The following is a 27,168-nucleotide window of genomic DNA, read 5'->3' on the forward strand; positions in this document are numbered from 1 at the left end:
CAGAATGGTAATCTTCCAATAAAACAAGGTGCAGTGTCCTGGACCCAAAAGACCACATCTGTTCCACTCTGTAAGGATATTAGGCTTGCCAAATTTCAGGGATTATAGTGACAATTTATGGTTAACCAATGATTTTCCATTTCTGTTAGTGGACATTTTAGCTGATCTTTTCCTTGTTTCCAATGTTCATGTTTTCTGCATATGCCACATGAAATGGCCAGACATGTTCTACTTTCCCAGGACATCACACTAGTCAAATTTGAGGCAGATTGGACAAAAATGACAACAAAAACCAAAAATAAATGCAACATTTTTTTCATTTGTTAACATTTATGCTGCAATGAAATAAATATATATGAGTAAGGATGTGATCATTTCATTTTTAAAATAATTACATCAACCTTTAAAAAAATTACTTTATGGCATTTTAAATTCTCAGAATTGTGCAATGAACTATGACCCAATCTGAGTCTCTTATAAGGGAAAATGTGGCCTTAAATTTAAATTAAATTAAAAACAAATTCAGTGTTGGTAAAGCAGGGGGAGACAAAGGGGTCCAATAAGGCACCATTTACCTACAGTCATTTGAAGGTGGTTAAATAGAGACATGGTGAATACTGCACCACTTTAATCTTATTTTTATTTTAATTTTTTTTAAAAAAAAATCAGTGTAGTAACCTATGGCTGCTAATCTCCAATGAACATCAGCAGGCCAGGGAGTGGTTGAATCATTGCAGCACATGCTGTTCTACTACATATGGTTTCAGGATATCCACCTGCAATACTTGAGCACTTCCTTTTCTCCCACTGTGGCTGGGGCAACCCAGATAAAATCTGGCACCTGCTGAGTGGCACTAATAAGGAACTTACCCAGACAACAGCCAGATATATCCCTTCCATCATGTAGAGGCACCACATCATGCTGTCACACACCATTGAGTGCTAATGATGTTATCTGAGAATCCCCTGGCATATATGGCACATACGTCTCTTTAAAAAACATTTTATCGTATTTATCGTATTTCATCTCTTGTACTGTATGCCAGTAAAGGTTCTGAAACTAAACACTGATGACCCACGAACCAAGTGCCATTTTGACGCTTCACCCCATCTCTAAAAATGTGCCATCAAGTCACTTCTGACTTATCGTGACCCTTTTGAGGGTTTTCCAGGTAGAGAAGTGGATGGCCATTCCCTTCCTCTGGAGGCCACTTGATACTGTACAGCTTGCCCAAGGTCACACAGGTTGGCTCTTCTCTATGGAGACCCTCCTAACCTCCATAACCCGAACCCACCTCAGTTTTCTCTATTGTATGTTCAATTCGAGACCATGTGACACAAACAATTTCAGGGATCCCATTTAACTGTCACTTTCCCGCTAAATCAGGAGAAGATGGGTGTGGAAAATCTATGGTTCAGCCCTATGGCTCACCTGTCGCAGTGGTGCGAGATTGCTTCACAAGAAAACTGTACATTCATTCACCATGTGCTCTTTAATTAAGCTGCTCTCCTACAAAATTTCTAAATCTGTCAACAGCTGTATTTACAGACAATAGTATTGGAAAGAAGTGTTTCTTTATTTTCTTCATTTCTTCCATGTATAGGTTTTCATTTCTCCAATGAGGTCAGGACAGCATAGGTGGCTCTCCATCTTGACATTTCATGCTCATTTCAACTCTGTAAGACTGGTCAGTCTGAGAGAGTCTGAGATGACCTAGAGAGATTTATGCTCAAGTGGAAATTTGAACCCATGTCTTCTGAATTGTAGGTAGCACTCTGACCACTCAGCTTCACTGCTTGTTTGACTGCTCAGGGCTTTATGTGTAATCATTAACACTTTGAAGTCGATGTGGAAACAGATGGGCAACCAGTGCAAGGCAACCAGAGTGGGGGAGATGTGCTGGTATTTTCTCACCCCACTAAGAAGCCTGGCTGCTGCGTTCTGGACCACCTGAAGTTTCTGCATCAGCCTCAAAGGCAGCCCCATGTAGAGTGCATTACAATGGTCTAATCTCGAGATTACAAGTGCATGGACTAGAGTAGTGAGCCCCCCATCAAAAGCATGCTGCTTATATACCACCCCATAGTGCTTCAAGCACTCTCTGAGCGGTTTACAAGTTAGTTATGCAGGCTACACATTGCCCCCCACCAGCAAGCTGGGTACTCATTTTACCGATCTCGGAAGGATAGAAGGCTTAGTCAACCTTGAGCTGCTACCTGGGATTGAACCCCAGGTTGTGAGCACAGATTTGGCTGCAGTACAATGGTTTAACCACTGCGCCACGAGGTGCAAATCTATGAGAAGGAGTAAAAGAGTTCTTTCATTCCATTTTTTCTCTGATGAAATTTTTTTATTATTTTTTCCCATTTATATGGGAAACTAACTGTAGGTCAAGGTTACGAGAAAGACAACACAACTTTCGGTTAGCTTGGGGTTAGGTTATTTATTTATTTTGAGTGGGGAGAGTATGCTGCAGCATGTTGCTTTATGTCTTATGAGGTTAGACATGGGCAGGAAAGGAGGGAGAGAAGAAACAATGGGGAAAAGAGGAAAGAAAGAAAGAAGGTCATCACTGGGGCACACAGACCCCTCAGACAAAGGTTTGTGCTGTTAAGCACAAAAAGAGAGGAGAGAAAGAGAGAGAGAGAGAGAGAAGACAAGGGGGGAGAGCCTCGAGTCTACAGTAAACTCCATTTTAAAACTCCATTTTAAACTGACAATGTGCAAATGCAGAATCAGGGGGTGCTAGAGAGCATAGCTTCACCAGAGGTTAAGGCAGGGGTCATCAACCCCTGGTCCACGGCCCGGTGCCGGTCCGTGGGCTTGCTGGAACTGGGCTGTGGACACGGGTTTCCGCCCCCCCTGCCCCGCCTGGGGTGTGTGTCGCACTTGCGGAGGGGCATGCCCTACTGGGGCTGGCCACCGGGCTCGGCACCACCCCACCCAGGGCGAGCGGCCAGGTGGGAGCGCACATGCGATCCTGCTGCTTCCTGCCCAGCCGACTCTTCCTGAGTGGGAAAGGTGGGCTGGGGCGGGCTTGTCCACAGAACTTCCAAGTGTGGCTCGCCTTCCTAGGCCTTCCAGTGCCTCCTGGGCCTCCCAGGAAGGCACGGCGGAAGGGGAGAAAGAGGCAATGCCAGCCCAAGGATCATCCACCACAGAGCGTCTTCCGCCACCTTTCTCTCTTCTGGAAAAAGCCGCCTTAAAAGATCCTCTCCCTGCCCCGCTCAAAAAGGGAGGGCTGGTTGAGTCAGGGAGGGGGGCGGAGGAGGAGGACGGATGGATCGACCCTTCCCCCCTTCTTTTTGTTCACTCAGACTTACAGAGTTGCACGGAAGGAGCCTGGGGTAGGGGAGGTCAGGTGTGAGGGAAGCTCCTGAAGGGCAGGGAAAGGAGTTCCTCCTCTTTCTCCTTCCTTTCGTTGCCCCAACAAAGACATACAGCCCTGCCCAGCTTGGTTTCCTGGAAAAAAAGCCTGCCCACTGGTCCAACAGAGAAGGTGCAGAGACAGGCCGGCTGGGTGCACGGAGGAAGCGCTGCCTCCGGAAGGCAAGAGCTGCAAAGTCGCTCCAGCTGTCTCCTCCCCTTCTGGCTTCTGCTATTGCCATCTCTCCCCCCGCTGCTGCTGCCCCCCGCCTGCAAGTAGCAGCACGTCTTGGCTTCTTGCAGATGAAGGAGACAGGCAGCCAAGGGCGGTGGGGGAGGAGGAGAGCCCTTGTCTACCAGCCTTACCTATGGTGGACCCCACTTTGGTATTGAGAGGGATTGCGTGTGGGACGGGATGGTTGCTTTGGCCGCCCAGCGCAAAAAAAGAGCAAACGAAGAGGCAATCTGGAAGGCGAGCCGCACTCGGGGGCGGCAGTGGCAGGAAGGCTGCCCTCCCAGAACCTTGGAAGTTCTGCGGACAAGCCTGGCCCAGCCCACCTTTCCCACTCAGGAAGAGTCGGCCGGGCAGGAAACAGCAGGATCGCACGCACGCTCCCAACCGGCCACTTGCCCTGGGTGGGGTGGTGCCAAGCCCGGTGGCCAGTCATCGGTGCTTCCTGGGTAGGCTGCCCCACAGCAGCTTCCGTGCAAGGAAGGGGCCCTGCTCTCCTGTGAGGGGTGCTGGGGGAAGATTTAGCACCAGCACGGCATGCCCCTCCGCAAGTGCAACACACCCACCCATGAGCGAGGGGTGCCCCACCCCCAACTGGTCTTTGCATGGAGCCCGCACCCCCCCAACCAGTCCATGGACCAAAAAAGATTGAGGACCACTGGGTTAAGGTGCTCCAAGAAGATATTAAGCAGACAGTGTTGACAATAGAAAACTTATATTGAAGTAATATTGCAACACATACGTACAGCTCAGTCCTTTAGTTCAGTCCTTGGTCATACACAGAATAGCAATTAGAGTCAGTCCATTTACTTATCCAATAAATCAGTGTCCATTGTGAGTCTGATGTCATAAATCCATCCATCAGCATTTCTCCTTTCAACCCACAAAATGATCAGGCTGGAGTTGTCGGCTTTATCTCTCCTTTCAGCCAATCAGTGATTTGCTTCTGTAGGTTGTTTCCTCTGCATTCTTTTTCCACAGCTGATCTAAGTCTACCTACTAGCTTGTTCTTATCACAGCTGTATTGCCTAAATCATTATTTCTACAGACTTTCCTACAGTTTCATTCTTACAATCACTTACCATCTTTTACAAACTGGATTAACAATTCAACTGGTATAACTAATACCTGACATAAACTCCATGTTAAAGCCTGCCTGCCTGCATCAACAAGCACCACAGATTTTTTTTATTTTAAAAGAGACAGACTTTGGAGCCATATTTTAAACATACATTTTAAAACAAAAGACAGGTCACAGTACACAAACCCTAGAAGCCACAGAATCCAGCAAGCATTATTCCAGCACAGAACTCCTCATCACAAAAAGATTCTAAACTGCATTTTACAGCCTGCCTGCATCAACAGCCAGCACAGGCCCTCACAGAATGTTTTCTGATTTTAAGAAAAAATAACTGTGGAATCTAACTGCATTTTACAGCCTGCCTGCATCAACAACCAGCAACCATTATTACAGAAAACAGATCCCCAAAGGAAAAAAAAAAGACTTTGGAATCACATTTTAAACCCACACATTTTAAAACATCAGAGACATCACAGTACACAAACCCTAGAAGCCACAGAATGCAAAAATAAATAAATAAATTTTACATTTTAAAATTACAGTCTAATTTTCACATTTAATTTTAATTCAATATTAATCTACTTTTCAAATTTTAAATCCACCCTGCAAGACCCATCAGGGCACAGAAACATAACCCCCCACCTAGCCCTAGCCCTCCACCAAGCTGCAAAAAACCCTGTACAGTACAGTAAATACTATACAGTGTATGTACTCACCCAGAACAGGCAGTCTCTCTGTTTAAAAATAAAGTCAAAAATCCAAAAATAAAAAAAATAAAAAAGCCAAAACAATACAGTCAGTACAGTACAGTACCAGGCAGTACCAGGCAATACCAGGGAGTACCAGGCAGTCTGAAGATTCTCTCCCTATCCACTCTCTAACCGCTTGGACGAGCAATGTTGCAGGCAAACAGCCTCTTCGCTGGTCATCTGAAAGTTTAAATTTTGTGCTTTCCCTGCCTCCCCCACATTTTTTTCATTCGAATCTTGAAGTTCCGTTCGCAAGTAGAAGCAATATTTTGCGAACAGAGCTGCTTGTAAGTTGGATCATTTGTAGCTAGGGACGTTCGTAAGTAGAGGTTCCACTTTTACACCTACATATACATTCTCCCCATTCTTCCCTGCCTGTGGACCTCATATTAAATTCTAAAATGCTCCAGAATATGGATTAAAATATCTGCCTTGACTGCAGGTAGCGGGGCAAGAACATGGTTTCCAGTATTCTCTCAGAACAGGAGGGGAAGAAGATATTTGAGGAATCAATGCCTATGAACATGAACAGAGGGCCTATGCTGCCTCCTCAGCATAAGGTCACTGTAACCTTTACTGCAATTCATCATCAAAACAAACTCAGACTTCCCCTTTCTGTTGCCAAGCTATCCTTTTAGTGGAAAATGATTAATTGTCCACACCAGGAAAAAATTCTACATTAGCTTCAACTCCCTTGTGTCTGTTGTCACTGTTGAGAGGTATTTCATCAATATAAAGAGGTAGTGGTTAAGAATGCTGTGGGATTGCTCACATGGCCAATTTACCTTGATTCTAGTCCCACAGAGAGGGCATAGAGCAGGCACAGACCATCCTCCATGTCCTGTTTCACCTGATCTACAGGCACAAAGTGGGTGTGGACCATCCTCCCTGTCCTTGCGCATTTGCAAGGCACAAGATCATTGAGGCATGATGTCGCTACTACCAACACCTTAGCCTATTGCAGCAATTCAGCAATCAGTTCTGTGGCACCTTAAAGAGTAACAAATGTATTACAATATAAGCTTTTGTAGACCACAGCCCACTTCATTTGATATCTGGAACATTACTGAGAATACCAGTTATAAATGATGGCATGCATGTTTGGCAGCTGACTTGTAGACAGTAAGATTAGAGAACAACTGTATGTAGAAAGTACTGGCAGTGACAATTGTGCTATTATCACAGTTCTCTTCCCAAAGCCAGTAGCTGATAATGCAAACAACTTGGCATAGTAGGTAAGTCAATTAAGATATGTAGTAGGATAAGAAGTTATCCCAATTCAAAGCTCTGTTTACTGACTGAAAGTTTTTAATGTATTTATACGGCAACATCTCTCTCTCTCTCTCTCTCTCTCTCTCTCTCTCTCTCTAGCTATCCTACCACCTTTTGATGTTTCTTGTTTCATGGTGCATGTTTCAAGATAAAATAAATATCAACTTCTCTACCTAGCACTTAGAGGACATCTGTTCCCTCCGTCAAGGCTGAGTAAGGATTTCACCAATTGCAAAACGTGCTAATGAAAAAATGATAAAATAATGAGAAGTAAATACTTTAATGAGATTCCTCTTCCTACAAAATACATAACCTCAAAAGAATGGAGAATTCCTGGCCATTTTTTGAACAGTTAACAAATGCAAATAAATGTTATGCTGAAACACACACATAATGAGAAAGAGGGAGAATTTCAAGACCAATCCTCTGTATGGCCCTTGACACAGTGAGATAATCTAGTATATTTTAAAGTATAATAGCTATCCATAGGTTTAAAGATTTAGATAAGGAAATATTTTTTAAAAAAAAACCACGAGGACTAATAATAATGTCCCTTTCGCTCAACCTGAACTGCATTTAAATCTCTTTTAGAATATTGAGCAATGAGATGATGAACAGCTACCACTCTGTCAAAAATTTCACATTAAATGCAATGTCAGGTTACTTTTTTGCATGCTAAAGATCCTCCTTGCAGAGTTCAATGACTAAGCACCACCACAATATCTCTGAGCTTCCACCTAAACACTCAAATGTTTCATGCTAGAAAGAACTTCCAATTTTAATTTCAAATAATTGAGTCCACATTTGGAAATACGATATGGTAGGGACAGGAATGGACTTCCCAATTCTACTCTTCAAAAACATCTTTGTACCTTTTAAAATACTGTGAAGTTGGGAGACTTGGCTCAATTTGTTGACATCACCATATTTTGTTTGGCTTCCCTCACAATTCTTCAGACATTGTGTCTGAGAAGAGTACCCTCCCACCCTTTATTCTGAACACTGCTTTAATAATTATGTCTGGGAGTTTCTCAGTATAGATCACTCAGAAGTGGTTTACCATACCTTTGCAGGGGTATTGTGCGATGATGCAGCTTGCCCAAGGCTACACAGGCCAACACAGAAGGGAACTCTCAACTCACTGGACTGTCCAGCCAGATGAAATTAAAGGCCTAAATTCAATTGCTAGTCTCAAATAGATTATCGACATACCATTCAGTAACTGATTTAATGGGTGTGGAATAGGAGGGACTGCAAGCTGGATTTAGGCCATAGTATCTATATGCAGAGGCAAGATTCACTGGAAAAGGCAATAAGCTGGGAAAAATTGAAGGCAATGCATAACCAAAACCATGTTGTTCATAACCATGCAATTCAAGGGAACCGTCTACATCAGTGGTTCTTAACCTTTGTTGCTCAGATGCTTTTGAACTACAACTCCCAGAAACCCCAGTCAGCACAGCTGGTGGTGAAGGCTTCTGGGAGTTGCAGTCCAAAACTCCTGAGTAACTCAAGGTTAAGAACCAGTGGTCTACATGATTTTGACCCTATGAATCTAGATGGAGATGATACTGTTAACAAATGAGAAGCTGCTAAGCTAGCATATCATAGCCTTCGAAGCAATGTACATTGATTTCAGATAGACATAATGAGTTTGTGGTCACTCATTATGAAGGATAGACATGTTGAACAGACAGACTGACAGAGTGAAAGACAGAAAGACATACAAAAAATGAATGTATAACTCTCATTTTCTTGAGACAAGCTCTGAGAGTGATAAGAGCTTCTTGGATTAGAGTCCTAATAAGTCTTAGCTGAAATTAAGCCTTAAATATATGAAACAGGGAAAGTTAAGAAAGTGCTTGTAATTTCACTATGAAAATGGTTGAATGTCATTTTCTGATCTTATTATTTGAACCTCAAGTATACACTTCAAGTAAAGGGCATAATTATCAGACAGCTGGCTAAATTTTTCACAAGCAATATTCCCTTCTGCAAACACAAAAATGCCTTAATGAGGAAAAAAGACTTGAGCAAAAAGATTAAAATATTCATAAATCTGCTATTTTGGATCACCTGAGCTTTATTAAGAGTGAAGGAGTTAGTTTCATTTTCGCCTGAAACAGAATTGATAAGGGCACAATGAAGAAAAGGGGATAGCTATTCTTATGTGCTGTTAACAGCAAGAGTGATTGCAATGGTTGTGTTTATATGTCACAAAACTCAACGACAAATAAATTATGGTCCACTTTTTTTTAAAAAAAGTCCTTCACCATTTATTCTGGTATCATTGAATTATTCAGATGTAACTGAAAATAATACCTACTTTGATACATGTTTGTTATTAAAATAGTATCAACAAAGGAGAAACTACATGAAACTATATTAGTTGAATACTGGGAAAGTATCATTATATAGAATAAGTGTGTTGACGGAGAGTAAATAAAGCAGAAAGCCTACTTACATGTTTTCTGGATTAACAATATGGTAAGACTTACCTCAAATTAGGATATAAAGAATACTTACTAAATTCTTCATTCTTGCAGATTTAGAGTGCCTTGACTTAATGAGACATGTGGATGAGGAATTTTCAAACCCCATCGAATCATCACGTACAAGTGAAAGCAGGACCTCTTTTCTTGTGAAGAGTTTTATAAAATATCTCACTATGTGCAGGAAGAGTAATGATGTGATTCCTTTTCCTTGCATATGGGAATGAGAGAAGCAAGGACTTACACTGAATGGAATTGCCCTGTCTAGCAGTGCAGTATTTTCAACAAGGTATAGTTCAGTCTCTTATGTATATGGCCGCCAAGCCAGAGGTTGAGAGTTCAATTAACCACTTTGACTCCCAGGAAAAGACCCAGCCTATTTGGCGTCGGGCAAGCTACACAGTCTGAGGGTGCCACCGGAAGAAGGGAATGGGAAAGCACTTCTGAGTAGTCTCTACCTGGAAACCCCACCCAAGACAGTTTGCCATAAGTCGGAATCAATTTGACAGTATGCAATAGCTGTATTGTTTGGCATAGTTATATTTTTAAACATTTTCATGACCGCTTTCGGAAGAAAACCCCTCTCAAGATAGCTTGCATAAAAGAATCGTATACATGTTCCTTCCGAGTATCTATTTAGGGAAGGCTGGTACCAGGCAAGTGCTTGCAGGAATGTCATACTGCAAATGTAACCCAAACACTAGAAAGACTCCTGCAATCTATTTCACCTTATGCTTCCTAATGACTTCTGACTCAGTGTTCCCCATATGAGGGATGGAGGGGGGGGGAAGGTGAAAGCAGAAATCACAGTTTTTCTGGTACAGAAAGCATCATCCAAAGATAGATGATACTTGGAACTAAAAAAAATCACAAACAAATGCTAGCTTTCAACCCAGATAGGTCTTCTTCAGCCTGCGCACTACTGCATTATGGACAGTGTGTATGTGTGCGGGGGATAACAACATTGCAAAAATCATGGCAGATGTCAATGCCTGGCTTTTTTCTTAAAAGGGATTTTCAAAATGTGAGCTGCAAACCCAAGTCAAGAGTGCCATAGTCAAATTCTTCACCTTTGGTGGCAGTGCATTGGATTGTCTCTCTCAACTCACTAAACAAAGGGATGGCAGGTATTGGACATAGTTAACATTGCCCAAGAAGGATTGGAAATTGACTTCTTCCTCCACACTAGGTAACATAGTTAATTTGGCTGCAATTGGCTCAATTTACTGGGTAGACTGAATTTTACCCCCAATTCTTTCTGTGTAATGTCAATCCCCAGCCAAAAAGGAATCTTTAATTTCAATACAGGCATTGGGAGATGTTGAAATGCCAAAAACTGAGCACCCCTTTGTTTGGCAAGTTGGGAGAAACATTCCAATCAATGGTCACCAGGGGGAAGGTATTCGAGACTTCTGCAACTCAGTAGTGCCCAGCCAGGCAAAGTCCTGTTTGGGTCTAAAGCAAGCACTGGTTTGTGATTCCTTTTTAATGGTCTAATAAGGGTAACTTCTAACCTTACCATTGGATTGTCTAGATTAAGGAGCACACAGCTGTCTTTCTTTCTCTGGTCTATGGAGAGTACCCTGAATAGCTGACCAGGGCACTATCGTCGAGAAATTATAGATACTTAACATCATTATTTTATTATATTGTTTTTACTTTTATGTATTATTGTTAGCTGCCCAGAGTAGACTTCAGTCTCGATGGGCAGGGCATCAATCAATCAATCAATCAATCAATCAATCAATCAATCAATCAATCAATCAATCAATCAATCAATCAATCAATCAATCCAAGCAAGACTGCAAACTGAGGACAACCTTATTCTCTACCCAACAGGTAATACTGTAAAATGTACTTCCCCCTTTCGCTTTTCTTTTCCTTTTCTGGAATAAAAGAAAGCATGTTATTTAGGCAGAAACAGATAACAGCATAATCAACATTATGAACTGGAAACATATTTGGATATCATTATAACATTATTATTCTACATTACACACAGGAATTTCTCTCTAATGCTGTATATTATGTGTCTCATATTCTTGAGACAGCTGCACTCATATTCACATCTTGACTGAGGAAAACATACTCTGAAAGAACATTTCATTCATTACAAAGAAACAAAATAAAGGAAAAACTGGAAAGAGGGGGGAAGGGGGGTTGGATTTTGGCTCCCACGCTAAAATTTCCCAACTTTCCCCTTTTCCCTCAGAACATTAAACAAGATTAACCCCCAGAATTACCCCTCTATACAGCAATTGTTCCAGGCTTTTCCTACAGACTCTCACAGGTATACCAATGTGACTGTTTTTCTTGTGATCCAGTTATGTCAATATGGATAGGAAAGATGCATACCACGCTAGCTACAAAACCCGCTCCAAAAATGCACCATCTCAGTCCTAGCCATGGCACCTTGGATTTCAGAAGGACTTACTTCCAAGGAGGGACATTTGGTTTGCTCTTTAAGGCTGTGGATAATAAACTCCTGAGGAAAGAACTCTCACAGTGGAGTGAAGCCCCTTTTAAAAACAGGCCTCTTGCAGGGGCAAATATACTATGAAACTAATGAAGCTTAAGCTTCAGGGGCCCCTAATCCCAGAGGGGCCTCATAAACAATTTAAGTCAATTTTAAAAAATGTGGTGGTCTGTCATGGAACAACCCCATTGAAGAAGATAATCGTCATTACCCAGACCACATTGTTTGTTGTGAAGGCCCCCCCATAACAGTTCAAGCTCCACGATCCCCCAAAATTTAGGTCCACCACAGCCCTCTTGCACATTTATTTTGGTTCTATTCAAGACATAGTAGTTTAGAAAATGCTGTACTTCAAAACTTACAAAATATTCCCATTAAAGGGTACTAAATTATATAATTTGTGAAATCAATGCTTATTAACATTTCTCAAACTTAACATACCTTGCAAGATTAATTGTCTGGAGAGTGCTAGCTAATAAATTATGTTTGACTTTTATTTTTTCCCAAGTAATGCAGTTTAAATGATCTTTAATCAAAGTTGGCATAAAAATATGCATATTATTTAGATTCATAGGGAGTAAAACCCATTCTTTGGTCAAACACTATACAGAAAAAATAGGTACAATATTTTATCAATATGAAGATGCAGTGAAGCTGGGTTTGTTGAACCTCTGCTTACTTTACAACTGATTCTGTCCCAGAGCCTCCTTTTAGACTTAAGGGTTGCTCTGACCAGAAAAGTTAACAGAGGAGGCTTGAATGTGGAGGGGTAGCCCTTCTCATCCAGCTTCCTGGCCCTTATTAGAAGACACATAGTTTTGCTCTTTAGAATATGCAAGAGTTTCCTGGCATGCTGCTGCTAGTAGAACTACTGATACTAGTAATGCTAAATGAAAATTTGAAAGGAGTAGCCATTTTAGTCAACTGTGAGAAACCAACAAAGATTATTCCGGTACTTAAAAGAGTAAGAAATAAATACAGTGCGACCTTTTATAAACCACAGTCCACTTTTTCAGACGTCTGGAGCATGACTGAGAATCCCAGTTAGAGATGGGCACGATCCTGAAACATCTGATTCTGCACTGATCATTGTTGCAGCACCACAGGTGCTGGGCATTGCCTTCTCCCATTCACCCAACTGGCTCCCCCACTCTCCAGCCAGCACACATTGCTTTTTTTCCTGCCCTTTGGGCAATCATCCAGTCATAACAGGAACACAGACTTCCCTTCTCCACCTCCTCCATCAACTGCCCACTCAAGGGCTGCACTGCTGCGATCCCTGTCCCACCTTATCATCTGAATGGGCAGCTGCTGCTGTTGAGGGGGGTGCCAGCTGGGGGGAGTGTGGGGTGGTATATTGGAGTGGGGTAAGGGAATGTGTGACACCTGTGGTGCCACAATAACAATCTATGCATGATCCAGTGATCCAGGATTATGCCCATCTCTAATCCCAGTTATATACAGTCATGCACAGTTGGAGGTGGGATTGCAGAAAACATGATCACTGATAAATTGGATGCAGAAAGTAAGGAAGTAAGTAAGTATTATTTATTTATTTATTTATTCATTCATTCATTCATTCATTCATTCATTCACTAGTGGTAAACCACTAGTGACAGTAATAACTGATTTATTAAAATTTCTCCTTCCCAAACCATAGCTGATCACACAAACAACCAGGTAAGCCAATCAACACACATATTATGCAGAATCCTACTATGTTTTTGTGTGGCATAAATTTGGGTAACAAATTGCTGCAAGTTAATAAGTCATCGTAAGAATTTTCTATGTGCTGAGACACACAGTTCAGCATGTTGGAACAGCAACTGCCTGTATAGACTTCTTAAGCAGCAGCAATGCATTGCTGAGATTTATGCTGATTGAGTTCTTCAGGCAGATGTAAATAAAAGGATTCTGGCCAGTATGTTACAAATGCCCTTTAACAGCTGTTGGATAACATATTGTTGTTTCCATTGTAGTACTCCAGTTTCGTGCTGCTACTTCAACCATGGCTTCTCTTGCCTACTCTTTGCTGCTAGAGACCTGGCAGTACTTCCTCTTGCATAGCTGAGCCACATTTGGCTTGAGGGAGGAAGCAGTTGCGACTGGTGGAAGCTAACTTCTAAGGCAGGGGTCTCAAATTCACAGCCGATGGGCCATTTGCGGTATAAATACACACACACACACACACACACACACACACACACACACACACACACACACACACACACACACACACACACACACACACACACGTATAATGTCCCACTGGGCAGCAACTTATTTTTGAAGTGTTGTGAATGCAGCGTGTTGGGACGAATGTCTGTGCGTGCCCAATAAAAACGAGGCAGCCAGCCAGGCATGGAAGAAAACACTCCATGCAACGCTGCTGTAACTTTCACTCATTGAGAAATGTATCTCGGCTTGCATCAAGCCCGGCCAATGTCCCACCCCCGAGAGCCATATACCACACTGTAATTGGTAGGTTCATTCAGCTCCGCACACAACACTGTAAAGTACCATACATATCAAACTTGTGGGCTGCACTAACATTAAACTTTCATATTAAGGGGGCCACAAACTATCATCCCGAGGGCCGCAAATGGCCCACGGGCTGCAGGTTTGAGACCCCTGCATTAGACGTTAGCTTCCACCAGGTGACATTACATGCCTATATCTAGATTTAACCCTATCTTTATATGCAATTTCACCGAGTACACCTAGCATTCCAGAATTAATTTTGAAGACACAGAAATCATTCTGTCACATCGGTTCTGTGTAGTTCTTACCAACCATGAGCACAGATGTCTCTTCAAGGTTTTAGGAAGAGGCATTTCCCTGCAGCATCTTATTTCATCAACTGAGGAATGCAGGACATGTGGCTATCCAAATGCTCTTAGACAACATATCTTATATTTTCCCACTCTTGTCTAAACCAACTAGGGCTGAAGAGAGTTGCAGTCAACAATACCAGGAAAATACAAGTTTCTTACCCTGCTGGAGACAGAGATGCCAGAGGTTAATTAGGAGCTTCCATATATTTATCAAGAGCTCTTCCATTCAAAAATCTTTTAGCAAACAACCTTTGCAAAACATCAATATTTTGATCCATTATTATGTGATACTAAGGATACGGATGCAATCTTTTACGTAATATACACTTTCAGAATCAATGAACAAGCCAAAATGCAGCTGTGCTTTGAAATTATGGTTGGAAAAGTCAGGAACTGACTGAAACCAAAATTCACATTCTTCCATTCTTACTAAACAGTAGTGTAGACTTCTTTTAATATGAATTAAAAAACAAAAGTCAGATTCAACAATAGCACAAATTGTTTGGGATTTTTAGGGGAAAAAGTTTCTTGGAATTTGGCAATTCCTTTATTCCTTTGCCTCTGCAAAATAGGAGGCGGAAAAACACAGAAATGTGGATAAATTAGCCCATACTCACCCTAATTCTTCCTTGTTTGCACACAAAACTAACACTTTGCATGGTAAAATTATTCTAAAAGCATTTTAAATTGGGGGGAAGGTATATTTACTTACAGTTACCATCTGTTGTGACAATTAGAAGAAAAATGTTGAAAATTGATTCTTCATTTAAAGATGGTTGGGAAGAGAAGAGAGCAGCTATTAAGAAAACAGTGGAAGCAAGAGTAAACAAGAATAAATAGTGCTTACCTCAAATGCAAGAGGCAGTAAACAATTTATAAATCAAGTTAATGCCAAAGAACAATCATAGTGGGTTCTAAGGCCTCTTCCTACTGTCATTGTCACATTCTCAGGGAATTCAGCAGGCGAAAGTCCGATGAGCCAGCCCAAGGTCAGAAGTCCAGGAGATCAAAACAGATGCTGAATCATCAAAACCAAAACACAAACCATAGTCCAAAGTCAGAGTCTGAAAACCAAAGCAAAGTTCACGTAATTCAGGATAAACAAGACCGTGGACTAGAGATGGGGATGACTCACCATCTTGGCAAGTTGTCCCACTTCATGAGTTGTCAAAAGTTGACGACTCACGAAGCACAAAGTTGCCCCCATAAAGCAATAAATAATGAAGTTATTTGTCAATTCGTGGGGGGTTATTTTAAAAAAAACACCCCGGCTGCCACCCACCTCCCCCCACTGCTGTCACCTGCCTTAAGGGAATCCAGGCTTCCCTTTGCAAAAATGGCAGCTGCAGTTTCCCTACCCTAAATGAAGCCGCAGCCACCATCTTTACAAAGGGCAGCCAGTCTTCCTTTTTACATGTCATGGCTGGGAGGGCAGATGAAGACAATGGCAGCTATTAAGGTACCTGAGTGTCAGTGGGGGGGGGGGGCTAAGTTACGGAGAGGAAGGGGTGGGGAGGTAGACTGTGGTGGTGGGTGGCTGTGGGTGGTGGTGGCTTCCTATTGGCTGCCGATCAGGTGACTGGTGGCTGGCAGGCAGAATTTTTTTAAATACGAATGATGAATAAAAATGAGTAAATATTCATCCTTTTGTATTTGTGGGAGTCTCTGGTACCCACGAATATGAAGGGACAAATATTTAATGAATCGGCATGGATGCAAGCCAGGGAATTGACTTGTTGCTTCCACGACTTTCCAGACCTCTGTGTACAAGTTATATAGATGCAACAGTCATCTCATTCCTGGGAACACTCCATCCTTCTAAAATTCTGGACTGGCTGCTCTGATATTTCTGTGTTGTAAGTTTCTGCCAAAGCCTATCTCTAATTCTGGCCAGTAGGGGAGGAGAATCTGGTGGAGATTCATCCCTAACTGGAGCTGTCTGTAATAACAGAGAGGCCTCTGTTTCCACTAATTGCCCTACACTTCCCTCGGGTGCAATCAATTCCTCCAATTCTAGGTCTTCTTCAGCTGAACACATGACAGTTATCCAGTATTAATGCATGCAAGATTGTTATTGGCACAACAGAAATACCTCTTTAACACAAGAGAAAGAGAGAACAGTTTAGTATGGCAATACAAATGTATACAAAAAGTGATGATGCTATCTGTACCATTTTAACTTTCACATCCACCTTTAATGTAACTTTCCACTAGTAGGTTGATTCTGGCATCATAGATGATCTCTTAACACTAAAAAAAAAACACTTAACTGAGCAAAAATGGGTAGATATTTATGTCTTCACATGTCAAAAAGGGAAACTTCTAACTGCTATTAAAGAGAATCAAGTGATCATGAAGCAGAACTTCATACCAAGTGATTTACTTACTCATTCCTACTACTCAAAAGGCTTATATATAAGCACTACGCCACAGCTTGTAGACTAGAACTCCAGAAAGTTTTGTCATATCTGGCAATTGCCAGAATCTATTCTAAGGACCCCCCCCAAAAAAAAACACTGAGTAGTGTAATCCCCTTTAATCATTGACTTAATGACTTAAGGAGAACAACAAGGCTGTATATTGTCTCCCTGCTTATTTAACTTATATGCAGAATAAATATATCATGTGAAAGGCTGAACTGGATGAATCCCAAGCAGGAATTAAGATTGCTGGAAGAAATATCAACAACATCAGATATGCAGATGATACCACTCTGATAGCAGAAAGTGAGGAAGAATTAAAGAACCTCTTAATGAGGGTGAAAAAGGAGAGCGCTAAAAATGGTCTGAAGCTCAACATCAAAAAAACTAAGATAATGGCCACAGGTCCCATCAACTCCTGACCAATAGAAGGGGAAGATATGGAGGCAATGACAGATTTTACTTTCTTGGGCTCCATGATCACTGCAGATGGTGACAGCAGCCACAAAATTCAAAGACGCCTGCTTCTTGGGAGGAAAGTGATGACAAACCTAGACAGCATCTTAAAAAGCAGAGACATCACCTTACCGACAAAGGTTCGCATAGTCAAAGCTATGGTTTTTCCAGTCGTGATGTATGGAAGTGAGAGCTGGACCATAAAGAAGGCTGACCGGCGAAGAATTGATGCTTTTGAATTGTTGTGCTGGAGGAGACTCTTGAGAACCCCCTGGACTGCAAGGAGAACAAACCTATCAATTGTGAACCCTGAGTGCTCACTGGAAAGACAGATCCTGAAGTTGAGGCTCCAGTACTTTGTCCATCTCATGAGAAGAGAAGACTCTCTGGAATAGACCCTGAAGTTGGGAAAAGGGGAAGACAAGAGGAGAAGGGGACGACTGTGGGAGTCTGCTGACTCCCTTACAGCTGAGCAAGGAGGTCACGTACGCTGAAGATTGCATCAGCCAAATGCCTAGCTCATTAACACAGTTAATCTATGCATGTGTCAGTTGTTGCTAGGCAGAACGTACTTGATGCCTTATTGGTTGTAACGTGATTCCTGTGTAACCTAGGTACTGAATAAAGGGAGGTGCCGGGAGTTGCCAAGAGAGTTTTTCTTTTCCTGTAGGTATGACTGAGCATGCTTTGTTTTCGAATCTCCGACTGCAGTCTCCTTGTTTTTCTTCAGAGATCTCTCCCATTCACTGGTGTTGGAGCTGGACTCTGACATGTGGTGTCTCGTGTGAAGCTTGCTTTTTGTGTGAGTTTGCTTTTGTGTAAGGCCTGCTTTTTGTGTGAGGCTGCTTCTCGTGTGAGGCCTGTTTTTTATGAGGCTTACTTTTTGTGGGGCTTATTTTTCTGTGTGAGGCCTTAATTTTTGTGTGAGGCTCGACAACTGAACCGGCTTGCATTTACCCACACCCAGCTAGGGTTACAGATGCATCACACTTCCTTAGAATCCCGGGTGACTGTTTTTTGTCCAGTTGGAACATAGCCATTATGGGTTCATCATTGTCTTCAGCTCTACAAGACTGAGAGAAATTTGCCTTTACAGTTCCTATTAATAATGAACAACTGACCCGCAGATTTGAATATTGCGTCTTGCCTCAAGGAATGGCAAATTCCCCCACTTTGTGCCAATTGTTTGTTGCTTCTGCACTTCAACCATTTCGTAATGCTTTTCCTGACCTTTTGGTCTATCACTATATGGATGACATCTTGGCAGCCGGAAAGGATGTTGGCAAAAATCATCTTGAGTTCCTCACAGCCTCTCTGACTTCTTTTGGCCTTTGCATTGCTCCTGAGAAGGTTCAAACAACTTCGCCTTATGAATATCTAGGACACAAATAGTCAGATACAGCTTCTATACCATCTCTTCTACAAATGAAGGTACCTTTGTCTTTCACTTTTGTTGAACTTCAAAGTTTACTTGGCAACATTAACTGGGCTCATTCATTTCTAGTCCTTTCTACACAAGAGCTCTCTCCACTTTTTATTGCTTTCTCTGTTCACACTTCACCTGTGGACATCATTCCTGTTACTCCCAGTATGCGGTCAGCGCTTCAACTTGTTGCTCAACATTTTCAGATCCAAGCTGTTGACAGAGTCCCAAAGTATGGCTCTCCACTCTTCTGTGCAATTTTATCCACACCATCTCTTCCTACCGCAATCCTATATACACCTGACATCAAGGATTATATTGCTATATTTGAGTGGCTTCATCTTCCTCACATGCCTTCTAGGAATTTGTACCCTTGGATTGAAGCTGTTGCTGATTTGTTTTCTAAGGCTCATTCCCAATGTTGTCAACTGTCGGGGATGGACATTAATTCTGTGTATTTTCCTTTTCTACAGGGCGATGTTGAGAAGCTTTTACAGACTTCCTCTGCATTTCAGGTTGCCTTCGCAGATTTCTTTGGAACTGTTCTTCCCAATCCACCGAAGGACAAGCGTTTAACCTTTCTTTCTTCTGTTTCCTATCAATTAACTACTTGTTTTTCTCTCCAACCGTTAGTAAGTACAAGAACTCTCTTCACAGATGGTTCGTCTACCCGTGGTGTGGTTGTGTGGCCAGATTCAGAGGGTCAGTGGATGTTGAAATTTATGGATCATCAGTCTTCTGTGCAGTGTTCTGAACTGGCGGTGATGATGTTGGCTTTTAAGACATAAGACATAAGAAATTTATTTGTCATTGCGTTCACAAGTGGGTGCAACGAAATGAGGTGCTCTTCCCCAAGGTAAAACTGGACAACACTACAAAAAAAGTTAAAATATACACAACTTTCACCATCCAAATATAGATACCCCGTTTTCTCTCAGCAATTAAAATTCCACCAAAAACCTATGGCCTTGATATCTTTGCTCATGATGATTTCAATCTTGTTGTGGATACCCAGTATGTTTACAAACTTCTCCTTCATTTGCCTTTTTCATACTTATCTCCTTCTATTTATAAGGACCTTTTCTCGCTGTTTTCACGTTTACACGTCTTATTGCAAAGCCGAACAGCTCCTTGCTTTGTTACTCACATTCGTTCTCATTCTGGACTTCGTGGTTTCTTAACTGAAGGCAATGCCAGGACAGATTCTGCCCTTAGATAATCTGCCTGTACTTTCAACCTTTTTGATGATCCTTTTGCTTCCCATGACATATTTCATCAATCTGCTGAAGTACTCCATAGGATGTTTTCTATCCCCATGTCTCAAGCCCGGGATATTGTTGCTGCCTGCCTTTCATGTAGTAAGTCTCCACTCAACTTACTTTTTGAGTCCATCAATCCATGTGGAACATTGGCTAATGAGGTTTGGCAGATGGATGTTAAGCAGGTACTACTTCTTGCTCCTTTTTCTAAACTGCATCTGACTGTTGACACCTTTTCTGGTTTCATTTGGGCTACCCCTCTTCGGGGTGAGACTACTCGACATGTTATCCAGCATTGTATGTGCGCCTTTGCTGTTATGGGAAGACCACAAACTCTAAAGACTGATAATGGGCCTGCTTACATTTCAATTGCCTTCAAGGACTTTTGTGTCCAATGGGGAATAATTCTCAAGCATGGAATTCCTTTCAACTCAACTGGACAGGCAATCATCGAGCGTGCTCACCTGACTTTCAAATCATTGTTACATAAACAAACTGGGGGGAAAGGGGTCCCCATGACAGATGTCCAGATGGTTGTTGCTAAGGTTTTGTATACATTAAATTTCCTGCATGCTCCCCATAACAGGTCTCACACTCCAGTCGAAATTCATTTTAGGTCTAAAGAGCAACTCCCTTGACCTCTGGTGTCCTACCGCCAGCCTCCAGATCCTGAATGGAAAGGACCAGTGCCACTTATTACCTGGGGACATGGATACGCCACTGTTGCCTTAGACAAGGGTCATTTGTGGATTCCGGCATGATGTGTCCATTCATGGCGCTCTCCTGTTCTGCCACAAAAGGGATTTTCTTAATTGTTATTTAGTTTTTTATTGTGATTTAAATTTTTGTATGTTGTTGTATTTAATGCATTTTTTCATTAATTTAAATATGTACTAATTGTTTTGGCCATTTTCCTGCTCACCAACTAGGACTTATATCTGCTAAAGGGAAGAGTTTGCCTTCAAGAGAATGCAGCTTGTTACTGGGTGGACTAGTTCAATAAACAATATTAATTTGGAAAACCTTACATGAGAGGCATCTTAATCTTTACCTCTGCTATATCCCTATGTTTCTGGAATATACTAAATTTTGTTGACCTGGGCTATAATAAAGAATATAAATGTAACTTATCAGATTTTGTGCATAGCAATTTCAAGCATATTGATGAAAACACACACACCGAGTAAAGGCTTATATTCTCTCTTGTGTGTGTTTATGCTAGCAGTTGATAGTAAATAATCACTTGGTTAAAAATGTCAAATAACAGTTGCAAAAAACCCATCACTATGTGGATTCATCGTTAAATGGTGTGCTCGTTAAGCGAGGCACCACTGTACATATTTGCTCTATTTGAAAACTATTATATATCGGACATTATCTGAGAGATTACTAACTAACACCTGTTTTATATATCTATCTGGCTGATGCCAGGCACATTCTGATTGGTCAGAATATTTCACTATGCAGAAATGACATTTCAGTCTTTCCCATGCAAACACATTTACACAAACACACATACACGGTGTTGTAAAATTACATAGACCAACACATTTTACCCTATGCCTGGCTTGTGAGATATAATCATTGCTTTATTTTTTTAATCACTTGAGAGAAAAATACACAGGAACCAATTGCAAACAACAGGCATTTTTGAAGAAGCCATATTCATTGTGATACATTCATGTATTATGCCTCAGCCATGAGAGCCAGAGCATGTTATATTTGCTCTGACCTGAACATGTGGCAAACTATCAAATATTATTATGTTTTTGTAGTACCTAATTGATAAGATTTGTAATACTGCTTCATAATGCTTCAGTGGTTTATCCAGCAAAAAGGGAGGACAAGATTGCTGGAATTTTCTGACATATCAGCCCAGAGAAAGCAAATGCTTTAGACTGTACCATGCAGCTGTGGAATTCCAGATATGATTGGATTACAACTCCCATAACCCCCTACTGATGACTAGACTGGCTCAAGCTGATAAAAGTTGCAGTTTGCCAACTTCTGGAGTCCCACAGAAGCCCACCCTTGCTTTCAGCAAATGAACCTCAGCTGCAGACCATGGTTTCCTGCATCCCATTCCACAAGAAAATCACCTCTGCTAAAACATTCTGGTCTATTTAATCTACAAGGATTATCCTGAACTTGGTCTTCTAAGAGTTCTCATTGCCACTAATAGGTGGAAAGATGCCTTTTGAAGTTTCCCATTTATAGCAGTCTCGCTTTCAGTTCACATGTTGAGGTGATAAAAAAAAAACTGCTAGTAGCCCAAGGCACACACTCCTTTTTCTATAGCTCAATTGATAGGCACTTTTTATGATCTCAGCTTCTTAACATTGTGAAGCACCATTTACCAGTCCCCTTATTTTCCTCCCAGCCTCCGACATCTGCCCTTGGTTTCCTCCTCCTATTTGTGTTCCCTCCCTAAAATGTCTCAACCCTGCATGCATATTGCAAAGCAGTTCTTCTTACACCTGGTATATATTTCTTTAAAGCAGTCATAAATGGAGTGAACTAGAGGCTTCCTGGTTCAGTGAACATCTTTTGGAAGGGGTAGTGAGCCCTTTCATATCTGCTGATATATATGTATATGTATATATATAAATGTGTTGGCCACAATCAGTCGTCCAGGGTCACCTGCCAGCAACTCTTATGAGATGCATAAAATATTGGAAACACGTAATTCTTTTATCTCCTGCAGGACATTTGACAGTACAGGTGAATTCTCTCTTAGGTAATTCATTGCCTCCCACCGACCCCGGAACATCACCTAGAAAAGCCCAAGAGATGTTGAAAATTAGAGTCTAATTCAAATGGAAGACTTTTAAAGAGAAGTTACGTTATGAGTAGCTTTTACTTCCATATGATAAATCAGTTGTCACTGGCAATACATGTAAAAATGCAATATCACATGTAATATTGCCCATTGCTCAGAGTTGAATAGTTAAAAGTACATCAAGAAACAGGCAAAGAAGCAAACAGGCAGAAAACCTGGATCAGCAGGTTGAAGGCATGTGATCAATGACACAGAAGCAGGGTATCCATCAGTGGTAAATTGCCCACAGAGGGAAAAGATAGAAAATTTGAGTAGTCTTATATTAGTTTTTATCATGAGATTTTAAAAAGGAAGATCAGATATGATTGGATCTGTAAAGGAAGCTAGAGCTTTGAGTTTATAATTGCTGAGCAGGGCAGTTGATGACAGGACATTTTGGAAATCACTCATTCATAAAGTTGTCATAAATGGGAAGCAACTTGACAGCACATAACAAGACCATCAGATTGATCCTGTGTTGCCACATATGACCCCTTCTTAGATGCACACCTTAATGTGATGAGGGGGTTTGAGTGTTCCCCAAAAGCGGAGAGCAATGCTGTCAGGAGTCTAGATTCCATTACAAGCCTGGACTCTTAGCAGGGTCACCCAAGGTAGAATGTTCACATTTGGAGCACCAAATTAAGATGCTCTTTAGGAGTAACAGCCATATCAGCAGGAAAAAAATGGATAGTTCCAATGGCAATGGGGGCAGAGAAACCTCTGGAAGGCAGCTGAAGGTGATGATGGCAGAGGATCTTTCACAGACAACAGCAGTCACACTCAAGTTAACTGTTATTAGTACCACACAAGGTAATGGTAAAACACTGCTGAACCTTTCTTACCTTGAAAATCCTATGATGAGACACTTCAAAATGAAACAAGAAACAGTGCTGAGATGAGACTTCCAGGTCAAAAAACACTCAGTCACCTACTAGAGAAGAGCAAAGGACAAGTACAAATAGTGCTGTTGCTAAAAACACAACTCAATTAAAGCAGAAAGGACATCTAGTGGCTGACATGCATTGAGGTGAAAGGATAATCTGATGGTGCACAACACACACAATTGAAACATGGAACATGAGAAGTATGAATGAAAGTAAACTGGAAACTATAAAGTAAAAATTGGAACATTTAAATATTGATTCTGAAAATGAAGAAGTACTCAAAATCTTAATGCAAGAATCTGCTGTTGGACCACACTAAAGGATTTCAGGTCAGTCCATTCTTTATAGACTACAGAAAAGCCTTTGACTGTGTGGATCATGAGAAACTATGGATTGTTCTGGAGGAAAAATGCAACATTGACAATGAAGAAATTGAAACAGAGAATTTGTATACCTTAGTTCAGTCATCAATTCAAATAAAGACTGCAGCTAAGAAATCAGAAGAATATTGAGACTTGGAAGGGCCACAATGAAGGAATTCGAAAAGATAGTCAAGTGTAAGGATGTGTCACTGGAGACCAAGACCAAGATCATCCACAATCTTGCATTCCTAGTCACCATGTATGTGTGAAAGCTGGACAATGAAGAGAGCTGACAGGAAGAAAATAGGTTCACTTGAAATATGGGGATACTGTAGAGGAGAGCTTTGTGGATACCCTGGACTTCCTGAAAGTTGAACAAGTGGGTCCTAGAGGAAATCAAGCCTGAACTTTTTCTGGAGGCAAAATAACAAAACTGAGGCTGTCATACTTTGGGCACATCATGGAAAGGCAAGATTCAGTGAGCAAAATAATAATGGTGGGAAAAGCTGAAGGCAGTAGGAAAAGTTCAAATACAAGATGGAATGGAATTACTCCATATAGGAAGCCGCAGCCTTGAGTTTAGAAGACCTGAGCATGGCTGTTTAGGAGAGGACATTGTTGAGATCACTCATTCATAGGGTTGCCATAGGTTGGAGGCAGCTTTGAAACTGAGATTTCAATGCTTTGAAATTTCCCGAGACTGTCCGATTCTGCTGAAGAACGTGTTCAGAGCTGGGCAAGAAATCTGTTAGCTAAACTGAAGATCTCCTTTTATATTAGGGTGAAAAACACTCCATCCCCCCATATTGAGGGACACTTTCTGTCAGGGTAATTTCTCATGGACCAGAAGCTGCTGTAGGGAACAGTAAAAGTAACAGTAAGCAAAACCATTTTTCTCTCTCTTTCTCTCTCTTTTTCTTTGCCATCCTGTTTTCAGTCTTTTCCACCCCATGTTCTTACTCTTACTCATCCATTTGTTCAGCAACCAGCAGGCTTTTGGGTCACAGACTGAAGAACCAGAGCGTGGAAAAGTTATTTTTTAAGGGCTACAGAGTTTCCCAACCAGCACAGCCACTGGTAATAATGGCTGTGGCATTCAGCTGCATTTTCTCAGATCTGAGGAGTTCAGGCTGAGGACTGCAAGTTCTTTCCCTCTGTTTAATATTATTCATTCTGAAGTTCTGCATAACAAGATCTGTTTAGGATATACTATTTCCTATTACAGTATTAAACTGAGGTATAGTTCTTGTTGTGAAGGAGCTGTTGGTTTGACCTGCTGCATTTTGATGTCACATTTTATTTATACAATTATTCCTCTTTTATGACTTATAGATTGAGGTAACTTGGAGTGAAGAGAAAATGGCTTTCAGTCCACCCTGAAAAGAAAGGAAGGAGAGAAGGAGAGAAGGAACATCGAATCCCAAAACCCAAGTTCCATTGCACATAATGGCTTTCTCACCTCCTTGGGATCAGGGGGTATGGAGTCCAACATGAAATGACATTGAAGAGAAAGTGATGCATTCGATTATATGCAGTCTTTTTCTTTGGATTGTTTCAATATAGGCTTTTCAAGATATGAAGTGATTTACCATTGACACTTTCTGCAAAGTACTAACAAGAGTTACCTCAGATATCTCTAGAGTTGTATGTGAAATATCCTCTGCTACTATGTCCCCTTCCACTACTATGTACCCTTCACTACTTCTTCTGACTCCATCATCATTGGAACAACAACCAGATCCCTCCCCCCACCCGATGTGACTGTTCATTCTAGAAGAATCTCAGTCTTGTGTCTCAGCTTTGACCCTACTAGGAATAACGGAGTCTAACTTCCTGATGGCACTGCTCTCAGTTATCCTGGTCCACTCAGACACCTGCACCATGTTCAAATGTACATTCAAGGGAAGGACCTGAGAAGGGCTGTTAATGATAAGACCTTTTGGACATCCCTAATTCAAAGAATTGTTGTAAATGGGAAGCAGCTTGATGGCAAATGAGCACAACATACATTTATTTTCTTAGAGTCACTACAACTTTCACTTTCACTGAGTCATTAAACCAAGTCACCACTGAGTCATCACTGAGTCATTAAAACAAATGGAGACTCTTGGTGTTCTAAATCCTCTTCTAAACAAATGTGATTAATATCAGAGATACAAATTAAATTCAAGACAGGACTTTGCCAGAAATCATTTTCAGTCCCCCCCCCCCGGTGCCTATAATAGCAGCTGCTGGGGGGGGGGAATGCATCCGTTCCAGCCTTTTGTCAATATGCAAGTACATATGATATTATCAAAATGATTCAGTCACTTACCCTTTTTCAAGGCGTAAGAATCTTGTCAGGATGGATTTGAAGAATAATATGCTGGAAATTTGTGTGATGAAAAGAAAGGCCATAGTGACTAGTTTATTTGCTCCTTATTAAAACTTTCCAGAAATCACAAGATCCTGGAGGCATACTGTCAACCATAATATGAACTTTTTAAGTTACCTAAAAAATTTGAATGCACCTCTGCATGTAAGAGGCAGAACAGAACAAAGTAGATAAAGGGTTTGAAGCATTTAAGCACAACACCTTTAAAGGCAATCTTGGTTTCTGGAATTCCCCTTTCTATTTTACCTTATAAGCAGCTCTGTTGCTGGAAGGTATACATTTCTGCCAGGGAAAACTATAAAGTTCTGTATTCTTGGAGGATAATCCTATCAATGGCTACAAATGATGGTGGTTATTTTTGGAATGTATCTCTACCTGCCCAGTAGAGATCTGTAGAACACAGGAAGGAGGTGGGGAAAGCTGCTGCTTCTCTCAATGACCTATTTGTTGTCCTCCCAAAGGAATCTGATTGGCAAGTGTGAGGACACAATCCTGCACCAGTTTTTTGCCCTGTGTGATGAGACCAGCAGAGCTAACTCAGAGCCATCCCCATGCCTCCCACTGCACTTGCCAGCAAGCAATCAGTAGCCAATGACTGGAATCTGGTGAGGCCAGTCAGGGAGGAAGCTGTCTCACAGAAAGAGAAAGGCCTGACCCGGACTCCAG

General features: G+C 41.5%; 1 long non-coding RNA gene across 1 annotated transcript in view; it reads right to left on the reverse strand.

Moving 5' to 3' along the window:
* The window catches only part of LOC144588460 (uncharacterized), a 56,139-nt gene extending 29,633 nt beyond the window's left edge, over positions 1-26,506 (reverse strand). Inside the window, exons 1-2 of the long non-coding RNA XR_013544036.1 lie at positions 26,443-26,506; positions 15,351-15,521 (exon numbers count right to left, since the gene is read on the reverse strand). This is a non-coding gene — a long non-coding RNA (uncharacterized LOC144588460). The remainder of the gene's footprint in view (positions 1-15,350; positions 15,522-26,442) is intronic.
* Positions 26,507-27,168: the final 662 nt, after the last annotated feature.

The sequence above is a fragment of the Pogona vitticeps genome, chromosome 3 (assembly GCF_051106095.1).
Source record: "Pogona vitticeps strain Pit_001003342236 chromosome 3, PviZW2.1, whole genome shotgun sequence".
NCBI lineage: Eukaryota > Metazoa > Chordata > Lepidosauria > Squamata > Agamidae > Pogona > Pogona vitticeps.